The sequence below is a fragment of the Notechis scutatus genome, chromosome 1, assembly GCF_049901735.1.
Source record: "Notechis scutatus isolate UNSWTSFEM ecotype Mainland chromosome 1, rNotScu1.2, whole genome shotgun sequence".
NCBI classification, from domain to species: Eukaryota; Metazoa; Chordata; class Lepidosauria; order Squamata; family Elapidae; genus Notechis; species Notechis scutatus.
Window position 1 is genome coordinate 203,331,729 of NC_142009.1, and position 15,685 is coordinate 203,347,413.

Consider the following 15,685-nt stretch of genomic DNA (forward strand, 5'->3'; position numbering starts at 1 on the left):
CAAGCATTTTCTTTTTAAAGCTTGCCCTTGTTGAAAGGTGTCAAAATGCGTGTTCTAAGTGCTTTCAGGGTTTTATAATCTAAAGTACTGCTATCAGGCCAAATTTGTCTACCCGTGTCATCTTGCAATAAAGCCCACTTTTTGCAAATTCTTTTTGCTTATTTTTTATCCATTTCAGTCAGGACAGGCACTTGCCTTTCGTCCCAAGCCTCAAGTAATTTATCCAAGGGGGTCTCTTCCATTGCCCTCGAGCTACAACTTGCCATATTCCCTACCTGATGTGAGGATTACTTTGGTTTATCCAGGTTACAGCCGTCAGTTGCACCGGGATGCACCGGGACTATTTTTCCTCTGCTTTTTATTTATTTCCTAACACCAGTTCCTTTTGCAGCCCGCTCAGTTTTTCTTACGTCCTTCAGAAGGAATCACACTCTGTGATCACCCCTTGCGTTCCCAAATCCAGCCGGTCACGGCTCGTGTTTGAGCTAGCAGCTGTCTGGGGTGCGGCTGGCAATCACAGAGGAGGTGAGGTCCTGCTGTTTCCACAGAGAAAACCCACAATCACACACCTGGTCCACTCACGCTTCCACTCCCCTCACTAGTAAGATTATAAATTTGAAGCGGTACTCACCTGCTTTCAAGCAGCTGTTGAGCGGAAAAGCCCAAGGACTCCCTTTACTACCCTATACCTTCCGGGCTGGGTCTGTGCATGTTGTCCCTGGACAAAGAAGGCCCATGCCGGCTGGGTTTGGATCTGCGGGCCCAGTCCGGTGGCAGGGTTGGCTGGGAAATCTTCATGGTTGCCAATTGTTGAAAGGTGTCAAAATGCCTTTCTTTCGAGGATTCAATTTTCCCTCTGGGAGAGCTCCGGCGCAAGAATACGGACAACTGCTTGAAAGCTGGATCTTTTTATTTTTCAGGAAGGCAGAGAACAGTGAGAAGTCTGCATTCCTGGGCTAGCTAGCTTCCCATGGTAAGTACCTGGTTTTTTTATACCCTTTTCTCCCTTTGTAAGTTGATTTTGCATGAGTGTTTGTATTTGTGCCTAATGTTTCAAATCCTGTTTGAGTTTGTCTTTATTTCTGCCAGAGGGCAAACTCCACAGGGTGGCCAGATTGTATTATTGGTTTTCTGTAATCTCTTTTAGCTTTAAGATAGTTTTCATGAACTGGAGCTCGTTTGTGGCGCTGTGCCAGCTCTGCTCCTCCGCTTCTCCAGGTGCCCCGATTAAATAGGTCTGGGGGCTATGGCTGCCTTGTAGAGGCAGCCGAAGATAGAGGGATCAGACAGAGGTTTGGGGTAACGCAGACCCCTTTCCAGCCGGAATAACCCTTTTTCCTGAGGTGGTAGAGCGGCGGTCAGTGTGGCCGCCTCAAAGAAGCCAGCAGCTGGGTAAGATTTGTGCTGGAGGAAGAGGGAAGAGCTGTGGAAGTTGCTTCTGACTGGGATAAAGTTAAGAGAGAGTTCCTGTAACCTCGAAGGCTGCTAAGGATACTTTGTTTCTAGAAAAGAGATACAAGCGGCAAACATTTTAAAAAGAGGTTTTTTCTTTTCTTACCTTTCACTCTCCTCCCTAACGTGACAGCAGTGGAACTATAAGAGAAATCCGGGAATCTGTTCTGGAGGTAAATGAATATTGAAGGAGCAAGGATTTCTGAATATTCAAAGGGGGGAAAGAAGAAGAATTTCTTTTTGGCTGTGAGTGGGAAGGGAGAGGAAAAAAGAAAAAAGAATTGGAGCAACCTGAAAATAAGGAGAAGACTGCCTAAAACTTTAAAGAGTTAATTTTAAAGAGCTATTAAACAGCAATAAGACTTCCTAAAGATATATTTTAAAGAGAACTTTGTGATCAAACTTTATCCCAAAAGAGAAAGTGGAAAAGAGAAAGTATTAAAAAGAATCAGCTGATTGGACTGTTTGATGACTTTGGATTTTATGAGAATTATCTCAGACTAAAAGCACTTGGGTGGTTGTTTTGAAAAAAAATTCTCTGTACAATGGCATCAGTTGTGGATGAACTAGAACTTTTACATCAAAATATGAAAGAGAAAAGCAAGAAGGGAAAGATGTCTTTGGCACTCTTTTTCAGTTTATAGAAATGGCAGTCTGTGCTTATGTAAAATCGTATGAGCAGGATAAAGAAGAAGCCATTTTTGAAGAACATGTGACTTTGGTTGGGGAAGAAAAGAAGGAGGAGAAAAAGGAGTAGAAGACTTTAAGACCTGGGAAAACAATCCAAAAAGAGAAGAATAAGGTGAAAAGAGGATATCGTGTTAGGAAACAACAGAAAGAGGGAAAACAGGATAAAAGGGAGGTGGAGAGACAAGGGGTAAAGAGAATAAGGAGAAGAAGAAGCAAGGGAGAAAGGAAGGGATGAGAAGCTTTAATGGTGGGGAGCAAAATGCAAAAAAACAAAAGTTTTTAGAGATAATGGATAGATTTTATTGGAAAAGGGATTCTAGAAAGGTACATAAGATTGCATTTTTATATTTGTATTTAGAAATAATTATAGAAGATTGGAATTAATATGTAATTTAAAATGTGATAAATATTTAGTATAATTTAGTGAAATTTTTGTTAAGAGAGGGAGTACTTTAATGAAATAATGATTTAAGATCGGTGATGTGGGGGGGAATAATTTTGGAAAGTATAAGAGTGTTCCCATAATGGTATGATAATTAATTGAAATGTGTAAAATGTCTAAAGATATAAATGATTGTTAACACAAATGATTAGGCTATGTTATAATAGTGAAACTATTCGTGAAATGAGAGGTTTGAAGAAGGAGAGGGGGAACATGTAATGTAATAATGATCTATAATATGTGATGTGGGGGATGGAATTAATATGGCAAATAGGTGCTCCCATAGAAATATGTGACCTAATTGATAAGAAATGTGCTAGATGTTTAAGATATGAATAAATATTAATATTAATGAATAGATTTGTATTGGTTTTGATGATATTGTATAATGTCAGAATGTACCAGACAGAATCCCAACGTAAGTTATGTATTTTTAAATCAAGTATTATAAATATAGGGGAAGAGACATAGGCGTCATACTCCAATCAGTGTATAGGAGAAGGTTTTCTTTTTTTTTCTTTTAAGAAGAAAGATAAACGGATAATTGGAAATAGAACAGACAAAGAATAAATATTATGATTTGAATTGAGAGGAGATAAATAAAATAAAATTGAGAAAATTTAAAAGAAAGGAGAAGCTATATAGAAAAATGAAAATGTAATAAGATATGGAATGGTATGTAAAATGAATATGAATTTGAATGTGTGTCTGTACCAAGAGTTTTGACCGGGATTAAGCAACTTTCAGAAAAGAGATTTTTATGTTTTTATGTTTTGAATTTTTGTATGTTTTGTATGTCTTTAAAAATTAATAAAATTTGTTCAAAAAAAAAAAAGATAGTTTTTCATATTGGTTCTGTGGCAATCTCCTGTCTGTCCCTTTTGTAATTTATATTTTGTGTCTTTTGTCTGTTTGTTTTGCTTATTTGGTATGTGCTGTGTTTGTAAGGGTTTTCTAAATTATCTTTTGTTTCCTTTTCCTATTTGTCTAGTTTTCTTAATTACTTAGGCTTTTGTCTATAGGGATTCTTTAATACTTTTTAAAAATTCCTTTTCCTATGTAAGTTTGTTTTCTGGCTGACCTGATGTTCCCCTTGGGCTTTTCCTGCTTTTTGTGACACTACTGCCTTCGTGAAGTTCCCTTTCCACACCCTAAAATTTGTATGAGTTTTGATTCCATCGTATGCAGTTTTGTTTAAAATGTTGCCTATAGTTTTCCCTACTTTGTGTACATCATTTTCACAGATGTAAGACAGCTTGTGCCAATGTTTCTTTCATGTATTTTCTTTTGACTATTAAACCCCTTCCAACTACCAGATACTTAAGAGTGATTAAAAAAAAATCCCAAATAAGACAAATCATACCACTGAAAAGTAAAACAAACAAACAAACCCTAACCTAACTTTCATACACCAAAGCAAAGCATGGACAAGTCACAATAAGTCTCATAATGCTGGGTAACAGGGCTGCTACTGAAGAGTAAACAATACTTTTGTTTATGTACCCATTTGCTGCAAATTTTACTTTTTAAAAGTATGTTGCTCTTTATTCTGAGGAAGGGCTGGACTTCGAAAATGAATGGTTAACTCTTTCTTTGGTCAATGTAAAAGTATGGTCCTAAGAAATCAGATGACAGGTATGGATGATTGGCATATGTCACCCCATTGTTCTGGAAATGGTCTTGGGGTCGGCGTTACTTTTTGCTGACTGAAGTGAACTTATTCAAAACTGTACTTCTTATTTCCTCCTCCTCCTCCTCCAGCTTCTCTCTTGCTTGAGCTGATTATATGTTTAAAGATATTTGTGAACCACGTAGTTTCACTCAGTGATGAACAATATAAAAGCTAAAACATAGCAAGCCAATTTAATAAAAACTAGTAAAACAGATTAATGCAATGAATATGAAATCCAGCCTCAAACAAGAAGACGGTCCTTAACAGTTCCAGTTTCTCATGTGGTCCTTTGGGAAAATTAATTGCCTACCCTGGCTTATACCATACAGACAGAATCTTGCCAGACTAAATCTAAACTACCCTAACCTAATAGATATATCTTGGGAAATTCTAGGGAGTGGCTATCCTAAATCTCTGCTTCTTCCTGTAATCCAACTCTTGTCTCACCTCCCTGTTTGGAATGTTCTTCCTCCTCCTTGGGAGTCTACTGCTTTACTGTAGACCACCACAATGCGTATTATACTGTGCAACATTTTTTTAACAACAAAAAATATATAAAATCAAAACCTTATACAACAATTGCTTTTACAACTAAACTAATTTGCTCACAATGAGATAGTCTTGACTGTTTCCTGCAGTGTTCTTCTATTTTGTTTAATATTCCAAAAATCATTTCAGAACTTTTTTTATATGTCTCCCTTAATTGGCGTGGCCTTTTCACTGTCTTCTGAAGAGCTTAGATACTTTATGACACTGGAAAGTTAGCATGAGACAAGGAACCTTAAGGGTGGCAGATTTTCAGTCTGCCTTAGAGTTGTGCAGATAGCAACAGCACTTAGAAAGTAAAAGTGAGAAAACGTCAGTATAAAATCCTAATTGCAAGAATGTACTAATTGAATTCAGTAAGACTTGCTCCCCGCTCTCAAGCAGAATAAAAAAAACTTCGTAGACTTCGCACAATAAAGCAAGCTGCTATGTTCTAGGAAAATTTAAATATTCTAGCAAGGACATTTTTTTGCAGATGTTTTTCTCCTTCGTTGTTGAACTTTTAATACCAGTCTACCAAACATCATTTTATGTAAACTACTACACACTTTCTAGGTTGTTTCAAATACTATCCACAATCTATTTCAGACTGGAGTTAAGTGGGATCATATATTTGTGAAACACTTCCTATACAAAATTAAGCTGGAGAGTGTATTTATTTTGGAGTAACCGCAAACTTGTACCAAATTGTATTCATTCATCTCACTTATTATTAATTCAGAAGTAAGTATAAGGAGGAACAAATGGTAGAAATTATTTCAACTTGTACTGCTTCACTCTCTTCATATACTAATCACTTATAAGGGAGAAGAGCTAAAATTTTGAAGGGGGAGGCAGTAGAACACTAATCTATTTCCTGAAGAATATTACCATTGTATTGCTTTGGGGCATTCTTAAAACAAAATGGCAGCCTTCACTGTCAGCTATTTCCCTGAATGCTATTGGATGTTGCAGTCTGTGGGTAATTCTAAGTGGAAAAGTTCTGAAAAGCAGAACCATCCGTTCCACTACTATTGTCCCTACATAATGGCAGGAATAGAGTAGGCCAGAATGAGAAAACAGCAACACAACCAGAAATGAATGGAAGATTAACAAACAAATATGAATGTTGTTTTTATGAGGAACATACAAAATAAAAGTTTAATGATGAAAATAAATAATAATACTTTGTGTGATGACCCAGAGTGTAACAGAAATGTCACAAAATCCAAAACGTAAATAAATGTCTTTCAATACCTCCAACTTGGCCCCACTGTTCAATAATTCTCAGTTGGAGATAAAATGTACTCAAAAATAGTCTTCAAAAGAAAGCAATACAGACCGAATTTAATGAACAGATAGAGGTGAAAATAAAAATCAAACAAATTACAATGATGAAATTTTCACAATGGAACAGGAGAAGTATTTACCAAATTCAAGGAGATAACAAGGCACAGTCTGTTGGAAGGACACCAACCAAGACAACCTCAAACCAAAATAAAACACGCTTTGTCTCCAGTGTTTGCCAGAATACAGGTCCAAACTCTTATGCAGTTCTCACATCTGTAGCCCATGAAGAAGATCAAGGCTCCCTCCTCCTAAGTAGACCAGGTCTCTCCCTTATCCTCTCCTCCCTGGGTGCCCTAGATGTTAGATCGTGGGAATGAGACTCAGGACACCAGCATGATAATCAGTTGTCTTTACTTCCTTCTAGGACTGAATGCTGAAGAAACTGCGGCAGCCCTTTTACAGTCGGGCTGCTCGTGACTGTGGCCAGTGACAACTCTTCAAATTTCCCGCTGCCACAGACTGACCAATTGCAGGTAAGTATGTTAATACATAACACCCCTCCTCACCTAGTTCCAGTCTAACCAATCTGAGCCTCGCCTACCCTACATAATCACATAAGTAAGCAGGGCTTTTATGGGTTCAACTGGACCTGTGCAGCTCAGTCGCGGTTTGGCCTCTGGACTGTTCAGACGGATCTGTTGTTCCTCCCGTCTGTCTTCTTGGAACCTCCTGGCCAGTTGAGTTGGCCAGGCCACTCCCGCCAGGGGCTGCTTTCCCGCTATCCTTCTGGACCTGTTCCTGTCTCCCCGATCTGCCTTCTTTCCTGATCTCAGATACGTGTTTGCATTTTCCAACTGGGGCTAATGTTAGTAGTGGATGTTGCATAGTTGTCAGGGTTTGTCCTGTTGTTTTTCTTGCTCATGGAGTGCCTCCCCCTCCCTTTCTACTTGTGTTTTGTCTGTTTGAGGGGTCTCCCCCCTCTTCTCTGATTATATTTTGCTTGAGGGGTCCCCCCCTCCCCTATCGTCATGTCTGAGGGGTCTCCCCCCTCTACCGTGGGTCGGTTTGGGTCACCCTTCGTAACTCTAGATCTGAGCTGGTCTGTGTGCCTCTTCCAGCTCCTCCCATCTGTGGTGTCTACCCTGTACGAACGGGGTCTGGTTATCTGGGTCGCCCTCACCAGTATCCACAATGGTTCCCCCATAAGATTTTTTTGCATATACTGGGTCCCCTGTTTGAAATGTGTGGCAATTACTGGAGGTGTCTGCTGGTTTTTCTGGGCTATATGTGGGTTGTAGTTTGTCTAGGTGTGATCTTAGTTTCCTCCCCGTTAGTAACTCTGCTGGAATTTTATTTGTTGTGGCTCTGGGTGTCATGTGTTGTATGCTTAGTAGCTTATCTATCTTTTCTTGTGTGTCCCCAGGCCCCAGCTTTTGTAATGTTTCCTTCGTGTAACGTACCATGCATTCCACCCATCTGTTCGTGGATGGGTATCCCGGCGCTGTCAGTGCATGCCTTATTCCATGTTGTGCTAGAAATCCCTCGAATGTTGTTGCCGTGAATTGTGGCCCGTTGTCGGATACAATTAAATCCAGCAATCCATGTGTTGCAAAAAGTTTCCTGAGCTGTCTAATGACGGCTTCTGTTGTGGTGGAGTGCATGATGCTTACCTCTAGCCATTTGGAGTAAGCATCTACGACTATTAGAAATGTGTGTCCTTTGGTTGGGCCCACAAAATCAATGTGTAATCTTGACCATGGTCCCCTTGGTGTTTCCCATTTGTGTTTTGGTGCTGTGGGGGGGTGTTGGCTTAGATTCCTGGCAGCGTTTACACGTTGCCACCCAGTCCCCTATTTCCTTATTCATCCCTGGCCACCATACATAACTCCTTGCCAGGGATTTCATTTTTACAATACCCAGGTGTCCCTCATGTAACATTTCAAGTATGCTTTTCCTTAAAATGTCTGGTATGACCACCCGATCCCCCCATAGTACACACCCCTTCAGCATTGAGAGTTCTGTTCGTCTATTCCAGAATGGTTTGGCGGTCTTGTCAATCTCAGTTTCTGGCCATCCTTTTCCTACCCAATTTAAAATTCACGCCAGGATTTTGTCTCTAGTTGTTTCCCTAGTGATGTCTGCTGCTGTTATGGGTAGGTTTTCTAATGTCTCTATTTGGAGGGTCAATCTGTTTGGTGCTGGGTCGTCTTCTATGTCAGGTAGAGGGCAATGGCTAAGTGCGTCAGCATGATTTATGTCCTTTCCGGATGGGTATGTTAATTTGTAGTTGTAGGCAGCCAAGAATTCTGACCACTGCGTCATTCGTGGTGATAATATGTTAGGTGTAGCTTTGTTTTCTGCGATGATGCCCAGGAGTGGCTTGTGGTATGTGACTAGTGTGAAAGTTCTCCCATAGATGTATTCATGGAAATGCTTTATTCCGGTGACAGCAGCCAATGCCTCTTTGTCGAGTTGGCTGTAGTTTCACTCTGGCTTTGACAGGGTTTTTGAATAGAATGTGATGGGTGCTTCTTTCCCATCTGGTAATACATGGCTGAGGATAGTGCCGACACCAAAAGGTGATGCATTGCAGGTTAGGGTTATAGAGAGTGTTTCGCTGTATTGTATTAGTACGTTGTCTGATATGATCAAGTTCTTTATTTCCTGGAATGCTGTTTCTTCCCGTCGCCCCCAGGCTCAGGTTGCTTTCTTGTCAAGCAACCTGTGTAGTGGTTCTTCAATGGTTGCTTTCTGTGGTAGGAATATATTATAAAAGTTAATGAGTCCTAAGAAAGCTTGCAGATCAGTTTTATTTGTGGGTCTCGGGGCTTCCTTGATTGCTCTGACTTTATTTTCTGTGGGGTGGATTCCTTCGCTGTCTATAAGGTATCCTAGGAATTCAACTTTGCTGGCGGCTAATTGGCACTTCTCCTTTTTTTTACTTTTAGTCCCACCTCCTTGAATTTACTTAGGACTTCCCTTAGGCGGTCTTGCAATTGTTCTTTGTCCTTGGCTGATACGAGGACATTGTCAAAGTATGGCACCACCCATTTTATCCTTGGCAATAGGAGTTCCATTAAGCTTTGGAACACCCCTGGGGCGACGCTGATGCCAAATTGTAATCTGTTGAATTTGAATGCCCCCCTGTGCATTACGATTGTCTGGGCTTCTGCTGTTTCGGGGTCAATGGATAATTGTTGGTAAGCCTGTGCGAGGTCTAGTTTCGCAAAGATTTCCCCCCCCCCACCAAGGGAATGTAATAGATGCTGTACCACTGGGACAGGGTATGCACTTTGTTGGAGCTCGTGGTTAAAGGTTGACTTGTAGTCCCCGCAGATACGCCCAGACCCATCTGGTTTAATTGGTGTAACAATTGGGGTTTCCCACTTTGTGTGGTCAATTGGTTCTAGAACCCCTTGTGTGATGAGTTTATCCAATTGCTCATCAATCTTTGGTTTTAGTGAGAAAGGAACCCACCTTGCCTTTAACCTTATAGGGGCTATGGTTGGGTTTAGATTAAAGGAAATTGGGGACCCCTGGTACTTGTCCAGCTCTCCATTGAACACATCTCAGAATTCTTCCATCAGATCCTCTTCCCACTCTGTGTCAGTGATGCTGTTTATCCTTGTGACTTCGTTTCCTAATGATGCAAACCATTCGAGTCCCAGTTGACTATGGTTAGTGGGAGGACTCTGGTGTATTTTTTGAATGTTACCTTGACTTGTCCGGTGCCCACTACAGGTATTTTGTTTTCTTGGTAGTCTTTCAGCGTCAGTGTTTGTCTTTCGAGTCCTTCCCGGTTTATGTGTGGTATCAGTCTTTTTATAGTGTCCCATGATACCATTGATAAATATGACCACTTTCATCCACTTTCATCCAGCAAGGTTGGCCCTCTATGGTGACCTGGACATATACTTTCCTAGCCTCTTAGGTAGCCTCTTCTATTGCTTCTTTGAGTGTTATTTTGGGTTTTGTTAATAATCGACCCTGTAGTGTAAGATCTCTCAGCCCCAGGACTACTCGGTCTCTCATGGCTTCATCCATGTTTAGGAATTCGCATGCTCTGCCGATGTCCCTCAGAGTTGCAATGAAATCACCGATGCTCTCACCTTCTTTTTGGTCACGCCGATAAAATTCATGTCGTTTGATGAGGCAGGAAATGGTTGGTGTGTAGTGAGTCCTCAGTATTCTTTCCAGGTCCAGCCAGGCCATCGTTTTCATGTCGGTGGGTGCCACTAACACTTTGGCCATCTTGAATATCACGGGACCACAATGTGTGAGGAAGACGGCTCTCTTCCTGTTTTCGGATATATTATTGAAGTCACTCCCTTCGAGGAACATGAAGAATTGGTCGATGTACAATTCCCAGTCTTCAGTTGCTGGATCGAATGGTGCAGGTGGTGTGTTGTTTCTGGCCATTTCATCTCGATGCGTTGCCGGTGTTCGTCAGTCACCACATGCTCGCTGGTTCCCTTTGTCTCAGTATCCCATCCTCGTCGCCAGTGTTAGATCGCAGGAATGAGACTCAGGATACCAGCATGATAATCAGTTGTCTTTACTTCCTTCTAGGATTGAACGCTGAAAAACCATGGCAGCCCTTTTACAGTCCAGCTGCTCATGGCTGTGGCCAGTGACAGCTCCTCAAATTTCCCGGCGCCATGGAGTGACCAATTGCAAGTAAGTATGTTAAAACATAACACTAGATTGGGTAGGGGATGGACCTGGGTCCTCCTCTGACTGCTCAACTGACCTCTGCCCTTCCCCAGCCTCCTCCACAACCTCCGGAGCCACTCTTCCACTCCCTGTTGGCTGTTCCTCCTCTCCCTCAGAGTCAGTCCTCACCAGGGGCATGACACTTTGGAGGAATGGAGGCTGAAGATGAGAGAATTAGAAGAGATGGCAACATTGACTTGTTTGGTTAGTGAAAGGACAATAACCGCATTTATTAATGACTGGGAACTCCTTATTTATTTTTTGCTGAAAAGTGAAATTGTGATTTATGGGTTTGATTATTAGAAAAGATAGAGTATGGAAAGAAGAAAATTACAGGATCTAATCTGGGTTGGTTAGTGGGACTAGAGGTTTATTCTTCTGAGCTTTTGGATTTGGACTCATGCTGGAGTCATTCTCAGGGAACTTCTCTCTCACCATAATCACCCCAATTAGAGACACACATCCTGGTGAGAGAGAAGTTCCCTGAGGATGATGGGCTTCAGCATGATTCCAAAAGCTCAGCCGACTAAACCTCCGGTCTCAGTGACCGACCCAGATTGAATCCTGCAACATTATCCTGGGACATGTATATCTGCCTTCATTTGTGAGAAGGAAATTATGTTGTAGCCTTAGAAAGAGAGAGATGGTAAAATGTAAATGTGCTTGCAATTATTGTTAAGAAGACAGAAAGCTGCTTCTTTATAAACTTTTCTTTTTTTTCTTCTTGTTCTCTATTTCTTTCTATTTTTTTTCCACTGACTTATTGCTTTCCTCCTTATTCTTCTCTTTCAAAATTTACCTGGTTTTTATTCTTTTACAATTTCTGCAAGTAAAAATTAACATATTAAGGATAGTAATGGAAATAAACAATAGTGTGGTTTAGTGATTAAGGTTTTGTTCCAGATCCAGGGGTATGTACTTCATATCTACTGTTGACCATGGGCAAACGTTGCACCTGTAGATTTTATTATTTTTATTTATATAACTTTTCATTATTAGAAGCTTTCTTGGCTTGAAATTTCCTCAATCTGAAAAATGAGAGAAGGTCTCTCATGAAGACCTTCTGTTAGGGCTGAACTTTGATTCAGTGGTACACGACAAACTACTCCTAAAAATAAAATCCTATGGTATCTCTGGACAACTGAATAACTGGATAGAAGCATTCCTGGCAAACAAACAACAAATGGTCAAAATTGGGAGCGTCCTATCAAATTCTGTACCTGTCAATAGTGGTGTCCCCCAAGGCAGTGTTCTAGGACCAACTCTCTTCATACTCTACATAAATGACCTCTGTGATCATATCAAGAGCAATTGCTTTCTTTTCGCTGATGATGTAAAGCTGTTCAATACCACAGACAATACTGCTACCCTACAAAAAGATCTTGACTATGTATCTGAATGTTCAAACAAATGGCAACTTCAAATCTCAACAAATAAATGCTCTGTCTTACATATTGGCAAAAAAAATCAGAAAATAAAATACAAGCTGAATAGTCAAGATCTTGTTGATGACCCAAGCTCTGTAAAGGACCTTGGAATACTCACCTCTAATGATCTAAGTGCTAGAGCCCACTGCAACTACATAGCCAAAAAGGCATTAAGAGTTGTTAACCTAATCCTATGTAGCTTTTTCTCTGGTAATATCACACTACTAACCAGAGCATACAAAAGATTTGCTAGACCAATACTCGAATACAGTTCATCAGTCTGGAACCCACATTACGTATCTGATATTAGCACAATTGAGAAAGTCCAGAAATATTTCACAAGAAGAGTTCTCCACTCCTCTACTCGTTGTAGAATACCTTATGCCACCAGACTTGAAATTCTAGAACTAGAAAACCTTGAATTACGCCGTCTTCGGTCTGATTTAAGCATGGTATATAAAATCATACATTGCAATGTCCTACCTGTCAATGAATACTTCAGCTTCAACCATAACAACACAAGAGCACACAATAGATACAAACTCAAAGTTAACCGCACCAAACTTGATTGCAGGAAATATGACTTCAGCAATAGAGTGGTCAATGTCTGGAATACTCTACCCGACTCTGTAGATTCTTCCCCAAACCCCAAAAACTTTAACCTTAGACTGTCTACTATTGACCTCACCCCTTTCCTAAGAGGTCTGTAGGGGGCATGCCAACCAACGTGCCTACCGTCCCTGTCCTATTGTTTCTCTTATTCTTCTTTTATTTTTCTTATATGTACCCATTTCATGTATTCACAACTATGTATACACTTATACTTATTATCTTGTAAACAATTGGCAAATCAAATAAATAAATAAATAAATAAATAAATAAACTTCTCATGAAGACCTTGTGTTATGGTTGAACTGAAATATGAAAAATGGCTCAGATCACTAGTGGCTTAAAGTCAGGTTTTTCAAACTCACTCTTTGGTCATGTTATAAATAAGTAAGTGAAAGTTTTCCAACATTCTTTTCTTCTGTTAAAGAAATATTCTTCTGTTAATTCATCAATCTATCTATCTATCTATCTATCTATCTATCTATCTATCTATCTATCTATCTATCTATCTATCTATCTATCTATCTATCTATCTATCTATCTATCTAACTAACTATCTAACTATCTAACTATCTATCTATCTATCTATCTATCTATCTATCATCTATCTATCATCTATCTATTATGTATCTATCTGTCATTTCTCTCTCTTTCTCCCCCTCTATCTATCTATCTATCTATCTATCTATCTATCTATCTATCTATCTATCTATCTATCTATCTATCTATCTATCTATCTATCTATCTATCTATCTATCTATCTATCTATACCTACACACATGCACAGCACACTGCTGGTCTTCTAGAAAGTTGGGCAAAGGTACAATGAGCATCAGAGAATACATGCTGAAAACAAAAGGCGTTGACATGATTTGTAACGCATCATAACAATCAAGCTTTGTTTCAGAGAAATTAAGAGAGGTTATATAGCCAAAATATATAATCATTTAAGTACATTTCCCAAAATCAGAACAAGAAAACAGGTTGCAACAAATCCAGTCTTCTGTTATACCCCAGGGATAAGTTGGAAGATGTATTCTGAATTCAAAACATTTCTACATATAACATGAAGAGCAGTTGTTGTTTCTCCACTTTTCAAGTTCTGTTGGAAGACAAGAATATGGTCTTTTTGTTGGTTGACAGGAACTATTTTGGGAGCGTCCTGTCCTATTTGCTTTTAAATAGCTCTGAACCAACTCAGTTCATTAACTCAGAAAGTTATGCCACTTAGGTAAGTCACCTTGGCTTGAATCCAACAAGTTGTTCTTAAATCTCATTGAAATAAATCATGCTTGCCTTAGTTTCTCATAACTAATTTGTCTCACTGGGTTCGATGGGGCTTAAGTCTGACTTACTTTCATTTCACTGAAGTGTAAAATTAAAGCATGTCAAAACTCATTTGCCTCAGGAGCTATATTGTTTCTCCATCTATTTAAATGTATTTGAGTTCAGGTGGCAATGCGCAGTAAACTCTTCTATCAAAGAAATCTGATTGGAACTTTTCTTTTTAAAATTTTCTACACAGTAGAGTGAGACCCCTTCCACAGTGACCAGAATCAAATTGAGACTTTTACAAAGCCACCTGAGAAAGTCAGCAATGAGAAAACTCACCGGAAGTCAAACAGCTTTGAATTTGTTTATTTGAATGTGCAGGAAAAAAAGAAGGAACACAACCTGGATTTGAAGTCAACAGGGATCTTGGGAAATATCCATGAACTCCACCAACAGTGTCTTTTGGATGTGTGGGGGTCCTGCACAAAGTTGCGTATTCTTCAGGGTTAGCTTTTCAAGTGAGCGATTACATTTTTAAAGGGTTTGTCTTATCCTAAAGACAACTCCTTCTGCTTTGTACAATGTCTTCTGTCTATATCTTTGCATTTCAAGAAAGGCCACACATTTCTGAGGACCATGGCTTTCACAGAAATTGTCCATCAGGCAAGAAGGATTCTTTTATCATTTTCAACTCTGCTTCCATCAGTCTAGGATGGCTGGTCCTTACAACAAAGGCAACTTGTTTGCCAATATCTCATTTCAACCCAAACAAATGGAAAATATCACCATTCAAAAGAGCCCAATATCTAGACCTCAACACTGGGAAACCTCGTCCTCTTAGACAATTATTTTGTGCAGTAGCATCCTTGGGGAAGTTCAGACAGGTCAAGATGAGGGTAATCAAAACCTCACCTTTTTATATGCATTGTGGCTCTTGTAAAAAAGCAGTTGGGCTTTGATTGCACGGTCACAATTGCCACCTTGACATTTATTTATTTATTTATTTATTTATTTATTGCTATCCTGTGGATACCACTGCCCTTATGGCTGCTAATTTTATATTACTATTGCATTTGACAAACTTTTGTTACAAAATAGCTGCATCGCTGTAAGTTTCTTGTTGATTTTCTGAAGGGAGCTTTAGCTTAATAAAATGTTGTGTGATACATTCTCACCAAGCAGCTTTTCTGAAGAGATACACTTCCCATCCTCTCCAACTCCTTATGAAGTTGCTATTTTGAGTGTCCAGAAGTTTTTGGCTTAGCATTTCCCACCAGCAGTAGATATTCTTTGCTTGAAGACTAGAGTTGACTTCTTTCTTGGTTTTTTTCATTGAAAACTGGTGCTTGTCTTATGGTCAGGAAGTTCTCAGACTGTAAGGATCATGTAGTTAACATCTTCTGCATATTCACTGTTGGCTGTGATCCATAAACTAGGACAGTATATTTTGGAATGTGCAAGGTTGGTGTACACCAGAGGTGGGGAACTATGTCCCCTTTATCCCTTGTGGACTTCAACTCCCAGAATTCCTGAGCCAGGCATGCTAGCCCAAGAATTCTAGGAGTTGAAATCCACAGATCATAAAAGGACCAC